Source organism: Triticum urartu, chromosome 6A, assembly GCF_056163025.1.
Source record: "Triticum urartu cultivar PI428250 chromosome 6A, HENAU_Tu73, whole genome shotgun sequence".
In the NCBI taxonomy this organism is placed as follows: Eukaryota; Viridiplantae; Streptophyta; class Magnoliopsida; order Poales; family Poaceae; genus Triticum; species Triticum urartu.
Window position 1 is genome coordinate 582,885,540 of NC_141878.1, and position 13,808 is coordinate 582,899,347.

At 51.1% G+C, this 13,808-nt stretch overlaps 1 long non-coding RNA gene across 1 annotated transcript; it reads right to left on the reverse strand.

Annotated features, from left to right (window-relative positions):
- Positions 1–7,532: 7,532 nt before the first annotated feature.
- Positions 7,533–11,922, reverse strand: LOC125512985 (uncharacterized). The gene is made up of 5 exons (XR_015607834.1): positions 11,532–11,922; positions 10,338–10,385; positions 9,587–9,656; positions 8,261–8,347; positions 7,533–8,144 (listed from the first exon to the last, which is right to left on the reverse strand). It is a non-coding gene; the product is annotated as an uncharacterized LOC125512985 (long non-coding RNA).
- Positions 11,923–13,808: the final 1,886 nt, after the last annotated feature.

The following is a 13,808-nucleotide window of genomic DNA, read 5'->3' on the forward strand; positions in this document are numbered from 1 at the left end:
GAATCGAAAATTTGAGCTTGACCACTGTTTGATTTCAGATTCGAGCGGCGGGTGAGGTATCCAAGGCGAGCTGCCCCAAACTGAACCGTATATGGAGAAAGCACACAGAAAGCAGCGGAACTTTGCTGTATAGAATTAAAAAAACCTAAAGGCAAATCATTTGAGAGGAGACGGTGCCCCGCTGGTATAAAGACAGTCACCAGCCTCTCCCCTCGCCCATCCCAATCCATCCACCTACCCCCACCCACACCCGCACCTCCTCTGCCCTAACCATGGCCGCCGCTTCTTCGCTCCGGAACGTCGTCAAGCGCATCGGCATGTACGTCTGCTGCTTGCCCTCTTTCCTTTTCTTATTCTTGCTCTTCTTCTTCCGCTCACGGTGATCTTCTTCGTTCAGGGCGCGGGGCGTGCGCCGGGTGTCCACGACCGGGACCGGCACCGGGGCAGGGAACACCAGCGGAGGCAGCGGGCCAGCGACAGGAGGAGCGGCCAACTCCGGCGGGGCCAGGTCTGTCTCGTCCCATCTCCTCTTGTGCTCTCTCGACGCCAAAGGGCCGATTCTAAGTTTTTCCTAACGCGTAGGACCGCGTGCATGACAGGGGCGTCAGCGGAGGAGGACGGGGGCCGGCGACTGGCGGAGGCGGTGGCGCGGACACAGGCGCGTCCAACTGTGGTTCGGGGTAAGATCCGTTGTGCCGGTTCGGGGTAAGATCCGGATCTGGGGCAGGTTGGCCCGGACGAGGGAGAAGAGAAGTGAGGAACAAGGTCGAATTGGGCAGGTCGATGTAAGGGGGAATTTGGTGCAACTTGAGGTGGAGTCGGGCTGTCTGGTCCGACGTGACGGGCGTGCCCGGACACGCTTGGACCTCGCATACCCACTTCAGATTTGGGCTGGATATGAGGAGTGTCCGTAAGAGGCGGCGCCCTGCGCTGAACGGGTGTTCAAGTTGGAGCGCCCCGCCCTTATACTCTCTTTTCCACCTATCAATGGAATGATTCTGTTCACAGTAACAAGTTGGAGCGCCATTGACGCGGTACGTGAGACGACTCGTGGAGAAAAAAGTTTGAAAAATGAGTGGATCACAGCCGAAATTTGGCCGGCTTAGCATCCCGCCAAAAGAGAAGAAAAGGAGGGAGATGGACGGAATCAAAAATTTGAGCTTGACCACTGTTTGATTTCAGATTCGAGCGGCGGGTGAGGTATCCAAGGCGAGTTGCCCCAAACTGAACCGTATATGGAGAAAGCACACAGAAAGCAGCGGAACTTTGCTGTATAGAAGTAAAAAAACCTAAAGGCAAATCATTTGAGAGGAGACGGTGCCCCGCGGGTATAAAGACAGTCACCAGCCTCTCCCCTCGCCCATCCCAATCCATCCACCTACCCCCACCCACACCCGCACCTCCTCTGCCCTAACCATGGCCGCCGCTTCTTCGCTCCGGAACGTCGTCAAGCGCATTGGCATGTACGTATGTTGCTTGCCCTCTTTCCTTTTCTTCTTCTTGCTCTTCTTCTTCTGCTCACGGTGATCTTCTTCGTTCAGGGCGCGGGGCGCGCGCCGGGTGTCCACGACCGGGACCGGCACCGGGGCAGGGAACACCAGCGGAGGCAGCGGGCCAGCGACAGGAGGAGCGGCCAACTCCGGCGGGGCCAGGTCTGTCTCGTCCCATCTCCTCTTGTGCTCTCTCGACGCCAAAGGGCCGATTCTAAGTTTTTCCTAACGCGTACGACCGCGTGCATGACAGGGGCGTCAGCGGAGGAGGAGGCGGGCCGGCGACTGGCGGAGGCGGTGGCGCGGACACAGGCGCGTCCAACTGTGGTTCGGGGTAAGATCCGTTGTGCCGGTTCGGGGTAAGATCCGGATCTGGGGCAGGTTGGCCCGGACGAGGGAGAAGAGAAGTGAGGAACAAGGTCGAATTGGCAGGTCGATGTAAGGGAATTTGGTGCAACTTGAGGTGGAGTCGGGTTGTCTGGTCCGACGTGACGGGCGTGCCCGGACACGCTTGGACCTCGCATACCCACTTCAGATTTGGGCTGGATATGAGGAGTGTCCGTAAGAGGCGGCGCCCTGCGCTGAACGGGTGTTCAAGTTGGAGCGCCCCGCCCTTATACTCTCTTTTCCACCTATCAATGGAATGATTCTGTTCACGGTAACAAGTTGGAGCGCCATTGACGCGGTACGTAAGACGACTCGTGGAGAAAAAAAGTTTGAAAAATGAGTGGATCGCAGCCGAAATTTGGGCGGCTTAGCATCCCGCCAAAAGAGAAGAAAAGGAGGGAGATGGACGGAATCGAAAATTTGAGCTTGACCACTGTTTGATTTCAGATTCGAGCGGCGGGTGAGGTATCCAAGGCGAGCTGCCCCAAACTGAACCGTATATGGAGAAAGCACACAGAAAGCATCGGAACTTTGCTGTATAGAATTAAAAAACCTAAAGGCAAATCATTTGAGAGGAGACGGTGCCATGCGGGTATGAAGACAGTCACCAGCCTCTCCCCTCGCCCATCCCAATCCATCCACCTACCCCCACCCACACCCGCACCTCCTCTGCCCTAACCATGGCTGCCGCTTCTTCGCTCCGGAACGTCGTCAAGCGCATCGGCATGTACGTCTGCTGCTTGCCCTCTTTCCTTTTCTTCTTCTTGCTCTTCTTCTTCTGCTCACGGTGATCTTCTTCGTTCAGGGCGCGGGGCGTGCGCCGGGTGTCCACGACCGGGACCGGCACCGGGGCAGGGAATACCAGCGGAGGCAGCGGGCCAGCGACAGGAGGAGCGGCCAACTCCGGCGGGGCCAGGTCTGTCTCGTCCCATCTCCTCTTGTGCTCTCTCGACGCCAAAGGGCCGATTCTAAGTTTTTCCTAACGCGTACGACCGCGTGCATGACAGGGGCGTCAGCGGAGGAGGAGGCGGGCCGGCGACTGGCGGAGGCGGTGGCGCGGACACAGGCGCGTCCAACTGTGGTTCGGGGTAAGATCCGTTGTGCCGGTTCGGGGTAAGATCCGGATCTGGGGCAGGTTGGCCCGGACGAGGGAGAAGAGAAGTGAGGAACAAGGTCGAATTGGGCAGGTCGATGTAAGGGGGAATTTGGTGCAACTTGAGGTGGAGTCGGGTTGTCTGGTCCGACGTGACGGGCGTGCCCGGACACGCTTGGACCTCGCATACCCACTTCAGATTTGGGCTGGATATGAGGAGTGTCCGTAAGAGGCGGCGCCCTGCGCTGAACGGGTGTTCAAGTTGGAGCGCCCCGCCCTTATACTCTCTTTTCCACCTATCAATGGAATGATTCTGTTCACGGTAACAAGTTGGAGCGCCATTGACGCGGTACGTGAGACGACTCGTGGAGAAAAAAAGTTTGAAAAATGAGTGGATCGCAGCCGAAATTTGGGCGGCTTAGCATCCCGCCAAAAGAGAAGAAAAGGAGGGAGATGGAAGGAATCGAAAATTTGAGCTTGACCACTGTTTGATTTCAGATTCGAGCGGCGGGTGAGGTATCCAAGGCGAGCTGCCCCAAACTGAACCGTATATGGAGAAAGCACACAGAAAGCATCGGAACTTTGCTGTATAGAATTAAAAAACCTAAAGGCAAATCATTTGAGAGGAGACGGTGCCATGCGGGTATGAAGACAGTCACCAGCCTCTCCCCTCGCCCATCCCAATCCATCCACCTACCCCCACCCACACCCGCACCTCCTCTGCCCTAACCATGGCCGCCGCTTCTTCGCTCCGGAACGTCGTCAAGCGCATCGGCATGTACGTCTGCTGCTTGCCCTCTTTCCTTTTCTTCTTCTTGCTCTTCTTCTTCTGCTCACGGTGATCTTCTTCGTTCAGGGCGCGGGGCGCGCGCCGGGTGTCCACGACCGGGACCGGCACCGGGGCAGGGAACACCAGCGGAGGCAGCGGGCCAGCGACAGGAGGAGCGGCCAACTCCGGCGGGGCCAGGTCTGTCTCGTCCCATCTCCTCTTGTGCTCTCTCGACGCCAAAGGGCCGATTCTAAGTTTTTCCTAACGCGTACGACCGCGTGCATGACAGGGGCGTCAGCGGAGGAGGAGGCGGGCCGGCGACTGGCGGAGGCGGTGGCGCGGACACAGGCGCGTCCAACTGTGGTTCGGGGTAAGATCCGTTGTGCCGGTTCGGGGTAAGATCCGGATCTGGGGCAGGTTGGCCCGGACGAGGGAGAAGAGAAGTGAGGAACAAGGTCGAATTGGCAGGTCGATGTAAGGGGGAATTTGGTGCAACTTGAGGTGGAGTCGGGTTGTCTGGTCCGACGTGACGGGCGTGCCCGGACACGCTTGGACCTCGCATACCCACTTCAGATTTGGGCTGGATATGAGGAGTGTCCGTAAGAGGCGGCGCCCTGCGCTGAACGGGTGTTCAAGTTGGAGCGTCCCGCCCTTATACTCTCTTTTCCACCTATCAATGGAATGATTCTGTTCACGGTAACAAGTTGGAGCGCCATTGACGCGGTACGTGAGACGACTCATGGAGAAAAAAAGTTTGAAAAATGAGTGGATCGCAGCCGAAATTTGGGCGGCTTAGCATCCCGCCAAAAGAGAAGAAAAGGAGGGAGATGGACGGAATCGAAAATTTGAGCTTGACCACTGTTTGATTTCAGATTCGAGCGGCGGGTGAGGTATCCAAGGCGAGCTGCCCCAAACTGAACCGTATATGGAGAAAGCACACAGAAAGCAGCGGAACTTTGCTGTATAGAATTAAAAAAACCTAAAGGCAAATCATTTGAGAGGAGACGGTGCCCCGCGGGTATAAAGACAGTCACCAGCCTCTCCCCTCGCCCATCCCAATCCATCCACCTACCCCCAACCACACCCGCACCTCCTCTGCCCTAACCATGGCCGCCGCTTCTTCGCTCCGGAACGTCGTCAAGCGCATCGGCATGTACGTCTGCTGCTTGCCCTCTTTCCTTTTCTTCTTCTTGCTCTTCTTCTTCTGCTCACGGTGATCTTCGTTCAGGGCGCGGGGCGCGCGCCGGGTGTCCACGACCGGGACCGGCACCGGGGCAGGGAACACCAGCGGAGGCAGCGGGCCAGCGACAGGAGGAGCGGCCAACTCCGGCGGGGCCAGGTCTCTCTCGTCCCATCTCCTCTTGTGCTCTCTCGACGCCAAAGGGCCGATTCTAAGTTTTTCCTAACGCATACGACCGCGTGCATGACAGGGGCGTCAGCGGAGGAGGAGGCGGGCCGGCGACTGGCGGAGGCGGTGGCGCGGACACAGGCGCGTCCAACTGTGGTTCGGCGTAAGATCCGTTGTGCCGGTTCGGGGTAAGATCCGGATCTGGGGCAGGTTGGCCCGGACGAGGGAGAAGAGAAGTGAGGAACAAGGTCGAATTGGGCAGGTCGATCTAAGGGGGAATTTGGTGCAACTTGAGGTGGAGTCGGGTTGTCTGGTCCGACGTGACGGGCGTGCCCGGACACGCTTGGACCTCGCATACCCACTTCAGATTTGGGCTGGATATGAGGAGTGTCCGTAAGAGGCGGCGCCCTGCGCTGAACGGGTGTTCAAGTTGGAGCGCTCCGCCCTTATACTCTCTTTTCCACCTATCAATGGAATGATTCTGTTCACGGTAACAAGTTGGAGCGCCATTGACGCGGTACGTGAGACGACTCGTGGAGAAAAAAAGTTTGAAAAATGAGTGGATCGCAGCCAAAATTTGGGCGGCTTAGCATCCCGCCAAAAGAGAAGAAAAGGAGGGAGATGGACGGAATCGAAAATTTGAGCTTGACCACTGTTTGATTTCAGATTCGAGCGGCGGGTGAGGTATCCAAGGCGAGCTGCCCCAAACTGAACCGTATATGGAGAAAGCACACAGAAAGCAGCGGAACTTTGCTGTATAGAATTAAAAAAACCTAAAGGCAAATCATTTGAGAGGAGACGGTGCCCCGCGGGTATAAAGACAGTCACCAGCCTCTCCCCTCGCCCATCCCAATCCATCCACCTACCCCCACCCACACCCGCACCTCCTCTGCCCTAACCATGGCCGCCGCTTCTTCGCTCCGGAACGTCGTCAAGCGCATCGGCATGTACGTCTGCTGCTTGCCCTCTTTCCTTTTCTTCTTCTTGCTCTTCTTCTTCTGCTCACGGTGATCTTCTTCGTTCAGGGCGCGGGGCGCGCGCCGGGTGTCCACGACCGGGACCGGCACCGGGGCAGGGAACACCAGCGGAGGCAGCGGGCCAGCGACAGGAGGAGCGGCCAACTCCGGCGGGGCCAGATCTGTCTCGTCCCATCTCCTCTTGTGCTCTCTCGACGCCAAAGGACCGATTCTAAGTTTTTCCTAACGCGTATGACCGCGTGCATGACAGGGGCGTCAGCGGAGGAGGAGGCGGGCCGGCGACTGGCGGAGGCGGTGGCGCGGACACAGGCGCGTCTAACTGTGGTTCGGGGTAAGATCCGTTGTGCCGTCTCGTCGCCAAAGGGCCGTTCATTCTAACGTGTCCGTCCGCGTGACAGGGGGAGCGTGAGCCGAGGCGCGGCAGGGACCGGCGGGGGCGTTTCCGGTTCGGGAGGAGTGTAAGTACCCAACCCGTCCTTCCTTCCTTCTCCATCCAACTCCTCCTGTTCCCTTGTCGCATCAAAGTAAAAGCCTTTCCTTTTCTTGCTTGACGCGAACAATTGCATTGCAGGGGGGCGAGCGGAGGCGTCGTGGCCAACTCCGGCGGCGGCGCAGGGTAAAGAACTAGAACTAACCTCTCCTTCATCTCGTCCTCGCGCTCGCGCAATGCATGCCTTTTTTCGTCTTTCTTGAGTCCTGACCGATGGATCCACCGTCCTGGCATGCTGCTCGCAGGGCGACCGGCGGCGCTGACGGGCTCGCGGAGCTCCGCAAGGAGATGTTCGAGCTGACAGGCGGGCTTTGGGACAGATACAACCAACGTGCGGAGATCGATCGGCAGCTGTTTGAGAAGATCAGGCAGCTCCAGATGGACTCAGGGTAAGATATCTTTCTCCACGCCGTAGTACTGGAGTAGTCCCTAGTGTAGCTTGCCGAGACTCGACAGTGAGTAATATTAATGAGTCTGTGCTCGTTTTGGCAGGCTGTAATGCCCACAAACTGGTGTCTTGCTTGGTGTTTCGTCTTGTTTGATGCACTTGCTATTCGTGGCAGGAATGCCCCCCAGACTTGCTAAATTCGAGGCTTTTATGCCCCCAATCAATCATTCGTGGCAGAAATGCCCCCGACATGGAAACTAGTACTACTACTGTTAAATTCGAGGCTTTAATGCCCCCCAGTCCAGTGAGACTTGTTTTGACCTGATCATTCTTCGTTTCCTTTTGCTCTTGAGCTATCAGCACATCCCATTTTATTACTGAGAAGCCCAAGATCCATTCATTCTTTCATTTACTACCTGGCTTGCATGTGTGTAATCATAATGAGAGAGATAGTACTGCTGCTGATTCTAGTACTTCCGGCTGGCTGGTTGGCCTCTGCTATGTCTTTTCTGTCAATCAGATCAGACCAGACTGGCCCATATTTGCAATGCTCCAAACACAAAATGTTCAAGAAAGTAGTGTATCGAGCATTCAAAATCATCATCCATTACTCCAAAGTCCAAACACAGTATTGCCAATAATAAAGTCAAATTCTGTTTTGCTGGAGACAATCTCGACGGTGTCTAGGCTGTACAGCTTCGAAAATGTGTCTTTTTTTTTGGGATAACACGCATAAAGATTGCATGCCTATGTATTAAGATAGAAAAATATTCAATTTACAAGTTCTGCTCCACGCATCAACAAGCTAGCAGCCTCAAGCACACCACCACACACTCAACTCGCTAGGGGAATACTCCCTTTAGGCTACCATTCCGGGCAGTGACTATACACTTCGTCAAATATGCCATGGGGGAGAAGCGTTTTGTTCTTGAAACCCCGGCGGTTTCTCTCCAACCAAATGCATCCAGCGGTCCAACTATCGGGGCCGGCGATGTGGATTGCTGCGATATTATCTGCCAAAGATCGACGAACTAGAGCACCGCCGCCACAGATAGACACCCCATCAGATCAGGATCCAAGAGGCCTGCTGAAGGGCATCTCTAAAAAGTGCGCCAAGCGGAAGCAAAGGGCTTCACAAGCTTGAGAAGGAAGCTCTAAAGATGGTTCTAAAGATTGAGGAGGAAATGTGCATTAGTCATCACCTGCAAAATTTTGTGAGAAAACAAGAGCAAATTAATGACAGTTTAAAGCATATGGATAGTATGAATTAATCTTCTCTCAATAAACATTGCAGAAAGTAAGAAACAACACTACATACACTTAAGTTCGGTGCACAGAGAAGTACCACCACGACCATAAAAACTTGGTATAGATAGTGTTCTGCCAGCATCATGCAGTTATCCCGCTAGCATCACACAGCATACAGAAGAGTGAAATCCTAAAGTGTTCTATTCAAGGTCTAGACAGATAAATCAAGAAGGACACAAAATACAGCTCCAACCGTTTTGCATACATGAACAATTCAGACAGATCATGTTTTCATATCTGGAAGGACTTGTCTAGAGATCATATGTTTCAGCGAACATAAATATACTGTGTGTACAGAAAACAAAGATTGTGGCATGGCAGTTAACTACTAACTAGAAAGAAAGACAGAACAATATACATGAAATGAGAGTTCCATCTTGAGTGCTTTTGATCAGTCCTTCTATTTCAGTGCACAAATGAAGCATGATTACACTTTCAGTACATCATTTTAAGATCATCGTCCTAACAAAGCATCAATTTAAGTGGCACTAGGATTAAGCATCTAAACCAGAAGTGATAATGTAAGCAAAAAAGGCCTTGAGAACTGCAGGGAATTTTTTAATTTGCACTTACCAAATAGCCATGTTGGGACAATGATCTTAAAATGATGCTTTATTCTTTTTGGGAACTTCCGGGCTACATGTCTACAAGCTTCTGGACACTAAACTGAAGAATCAAGTAATGCTACAGCTAAATCGGATTTCTGGAGATGAATTCTCGCTACAATAGTATGAGATACAATAACAATGTGACACCACAATGATTTTAGTTCACCTGATTTGTGTTAATCAATAGATAAAGCTGTACCGAAAACTAACTAGATACCCAATCCAGGCCAGATTGATAAAGCAGGAGCAAAACCATTTGCCTTGTGAACATGATGCTTGGAAGGGTAAGTCCTTACTATTGTACGATGAAACATTCTGCCATGGCAAGGCCCCTGATGGGTGCTTGTGCAAAGGCTGCACTAAGCCTGGAAATTATAAGCACACCATAGCACAAAAATGGCCTCAGTTTCTCAGAAACAAGAGAAACTATGAAACAACTGCATGACTATCATCACACTTGTGTCAGTTCATGCACATAAACAAGAGCTGACCTATGGTTCATCATAATATAAAGCCTATTGCTATACTATCTAATCCACTTCTACAAACGGAGTACCAACAACAAGTTACTTCTCAAGTCAGCTATATGGTTAACACAAATGCAGAGAGCAGCACACACTTCATGTTGGCTAATGTCACCACAATGCCTACAGGAGTACAGGACTTGGAGTTTATATTCGTAACGAGCAGGTGGACCAAGAACTACGGTTATGATCTCAGCCACTTACAATGCTGCAAACTCTCTGGAGTCAGGACCAAGAGAGACAGGCTTTTCCATGTGTCTACCAAACAGAAGACCTGCAGATAAGATCGATAGTCAATAAACAGGACTATTAATTCCTGAAAAATGCAGTATTCTGTCGAGGAATTCTAATGTATGACATATAGCTGCTCCGTGCTGCCCAAAAGGCTAAAATGAGAACCATGATGCTATAGAGCGCTAAGCCGCTAACCATTCTGAATGACTGCGAGCAAAATATTGGGAAATTAAAATTATTTTTTGAGGGGAAGTTCCCACAGTAAATAATTGCTACTATAGGTTCATATCAGGACTATATGTACCTGCAGCAAATGGTTATGAATGATATCTTGAATGATACTGTAGCAACAAATTTGAGGTCAGATACTTAAATCTCTACAAGAGGAATAACGGTACATAATATAAACACCAGACGCAGCAAGGTTGTGTCTTACATCTGTTAATAAATAGGATAGGCTAATGCATACGGATGGATGTTGTTCCAAAAAAACGTAGGTGTTCCATTCAAGAAATGGGCCACTAGAGCATTATGAAATACACAACTGTACATGAACAAAATATTTATTAGGACCAGTCGTGCACCATTTAATTTTACAAAACTGCAGAAGTGGTATTTTACACGATAGTTCCATAGTTCCAGCTTAAAGCATATGTGCTTGCAATAAAATGCACCCAAAATCAGAACTTCTTTGCAAAAGTTGTTATTTAGTACAACATACCGATATTTATCAAAATACCCTCCACATCCATCAGTTCCAAAGTCCTCCCTGAATACAATCCATACAGTAGGTTTATTACATGCAAGCACGCACTGTTGTGAAAATTATAAAAACAAAATGCTCCAACTATTCTAAGATCAACTTATTTTGTTCTAGTCAAACAGCAAAGTATGATGTATAATAATACAGATATAAATAAAATCTACAAAGAATAACGACAAACGGAAGTGTACTAACAACCTAAGATTACATACTACTTGTATGTTATCACAATCCCAGAGAAGCAGATAGAAGCGACTTGCAAAGGGAAGCACGAGCTGCAAAAACTATATACAGCTAACCAATTACACACAAATTACCAAGTTTTGGACCAACTTGTTTCCAAAATAGTGGTCAATTCTAACCTACTAGTATATCTGGTCATGTTCATTAATCGATCAAACATTCCAATTGGCCCATCCCAATCATCTATGCCCCTCGAACCAAACCTCAAACTGGATCATCCAATCCATAAAGTCGGAATGATCCCAACCCATCTTTATTTATCTCTCCAACCAAACACATCCCAAGTCATTACCAAAAATCTGGAAGCCTAGATATCAGTGTTATTTAATTTACATTGGTAGATCATTGTAAATCACAACAGCAACAATAAGGAATTATAAACCACTAACTCGTATTAACCAAAAGTCAGCTTATCAATAATGTTAGGATATTTGACACTAGTTTAAGCCAGGCAGCTTACGGTTACGGGTACTATTATGATATTTAACACTGTTTAGAGCAACATAGTAGTTCTGTAGGATACTTAACACAGGTTTAAGGCAACTATTGCTATGATATTGGCAGTAAAAATGAAGTACTGGTAGGATATTTAACAGCATTGCGAGGCAACTTATAGCTGTCATTAGGATCTTTAACACCCGCCTTATAACTTAACAAGTGTTAATAGTATAAGTATACTTAATCACAAGATAAAATATTGCACAGAAAACCTATCAAAAATTTTTTACAGAGAAAAGCCATACTATGAAGTAATCAGCAAATTACAGTCTAGTCTACAATTCGCATCATTGTTGCAACAATGTGATAAATCCTGATGCCATTCTTTCATCATAAACTATTTCATTCGATGCTTGGTCAGCCATGTTGCGAAGAGTGATACAGGGGTGGAGGAGGAAACTAGCAGCCTACCTTCTCTCCCCGCGGTCGGTGTACTTGACGGCCCCGGCGGCGCACGCGGCGGGCGACGCAGGAAATGCCGGATCCGATGTCCGGCGCCCTCGTAGCGGTCGCCCAGCAGCAATTCCAGCAAGAAAAAAAATCACCACCGTGTGGCTCGCTCAGCTCAGAGAGAGGGAGGTATGCGTCATGTACTTGTGTGGAGGTCACTTAGCTTTGGGTTCGGCCTCGGGGTGCTCCCGCGGGGGGAGGGGGAAGGACGGCCTCCGGCGATAGGGAGGCCGGGGCTTCATCTGCCGCCGGCGGAGGCGGTGGAGGGAGGCGTAGGTGGGAAGACAGCGGAAATTGGGGAGAGCGGCCCACCGGTCGACTGTCCCCACGGTCCCCCTGCGATCCAACTGCTCGCGTGCGGCCGCTCGGAGAACCAGAATAGCGCCCGCGCGCTTGTTAGCGCCGCGCCCCAGCGCACGTTTGGCCGACCGGTCGACACGGTCTCGGTACGTGACATGAGCCGGATTCGACGAGTCCTTCGGTGGGTTCACGCACCGGACAACAGCAGGGCACCTGCTCCTCGTCTCTTCTCCACTAGCCAGGTTTCTCAGGTGCGTGATTCTCAAAAAAAAAAAAGAGAAAATATTCTCAAAAAAAAAGGTTTCTCAGGTGCGCATCGCCTATCCCATGGCTTGATCTGTAATCGACGTTTTTTTTGGGGGAATTAAGAATTCCTTCTAATTTTCTGAATAAATATCATAAAACTAGTACTTACGTCTTTAGAGTCCATGCCACACACACAAAAAATTTCTTGCATTTCGTTACAGAGGGAGTACTTCACTACCAGATTTTTGAATGGTGACTGATACCTATCACTTTAGTGGTCCAATAACCCAAATGGTTGGTTGCTTAGAATTTAAACCCTTTTTGACATGAATGACCCACATGTCAGGCCAAGTGCGCTAGGGGGGAGACGGCGGCGCCGTTAACGGTCATTTGCCCATGAGTCCATGACTGGTCTGGTCAGAACCATATTGCCCAGTCGGTCTCTTTCTTTCTCACTCATTCACTCTCTTCGCTCCCCGCGCTCTCTCTGACCTAGGACCGACGATGGCGGCAGCAAAGTCCATCCATGGCGATGACTCGGTGGAGGTAGGCGGCACTAGCAGCGAGAACGGCATTACTCTAAGGTAGATACGTGCCTCGGCAACGGTAGCTTCGCCACACTGCCGTCGCCTTAGCCGACACCGCGGGAGCTTCAGATTTCATCGGCTTATCCCGCGTCGAGCGTTGTGGCCATATGCATTGTGGCGGATCCGGCCCGATGACCACAACTGGAGAAAAATCAGCCTTTGTCCTAGCCCAGCAAATCAATCATTTGGCCAAATGTCCTGCTCCTTTCGCTGGGAAACACACACTCAAATTCCTCAGGGGTGTCCTCATTGTTGTAGTGCACAAGAATATCCCTCCTCGCAAAAAAAAAGTGCACAAGAATCCTGTTGGACAGATGCCTACTCTAGAGAGTAGTCGAAACCATCTCTCTGCATGTGCGCCGATGTCCTCTGCCTCGGCACCCTAGACACCCTCACCTCCACGACCTCATGGAGTTAAAAAATGCAAGTTGCAAAGGCACGAAAACATAGCCCACATGAACGAAGGTCATGAGGTCCCGGATCTGAGCATCTTGAGGCCGCATGCTTGGAAACCCTAGAGATTCTTGAAGCTGGCACCCAAGTCCGGACTGCTCTAATGGCCGATACGGAAGGAGCTCGCCTGGGTTTCGTTCTTGAAGACGCAAGACTCCAAGTCTAGACAAGATCGGGGGCTAGCGGTACAATAAAGCTGGCCCACCATCCCGGAAGCCTGATATTGAGCCGGCCATGGGGCCTGGCGGTAGTACGACTCTAGGAGGCGGTCCAAGGGTCTGGCTCACAACAGGAAAGTTTCACGCATGAGGTCGGTTGAGCACCCTGTAAACCTTAGCTCCCATCACCTTTGTAAGGCGAGGCTAGGGGTAACTTAAGGCATCTACTCCATCAAACTGAACTCCTGATACTCATCAAATCATCCTCATGTAACCCCCATGCATGAGGTGCTCCCACTTCAACTAAAAGTAATGCATGACATAGGGTATTACCTCACCAAGAGGGCCCGAACCTTGGTAAACTCCCCATCTGAACTCCCCTCTGGTACTTCCATTATGCTCACTGCCCTACCGAGGGATATGATGGTTTTCAGCACTCTCTCTCTCTCTCTGTGTGTGTGTGTGTGTAAGTGTTGGGTGTTTTATCCTCTTTC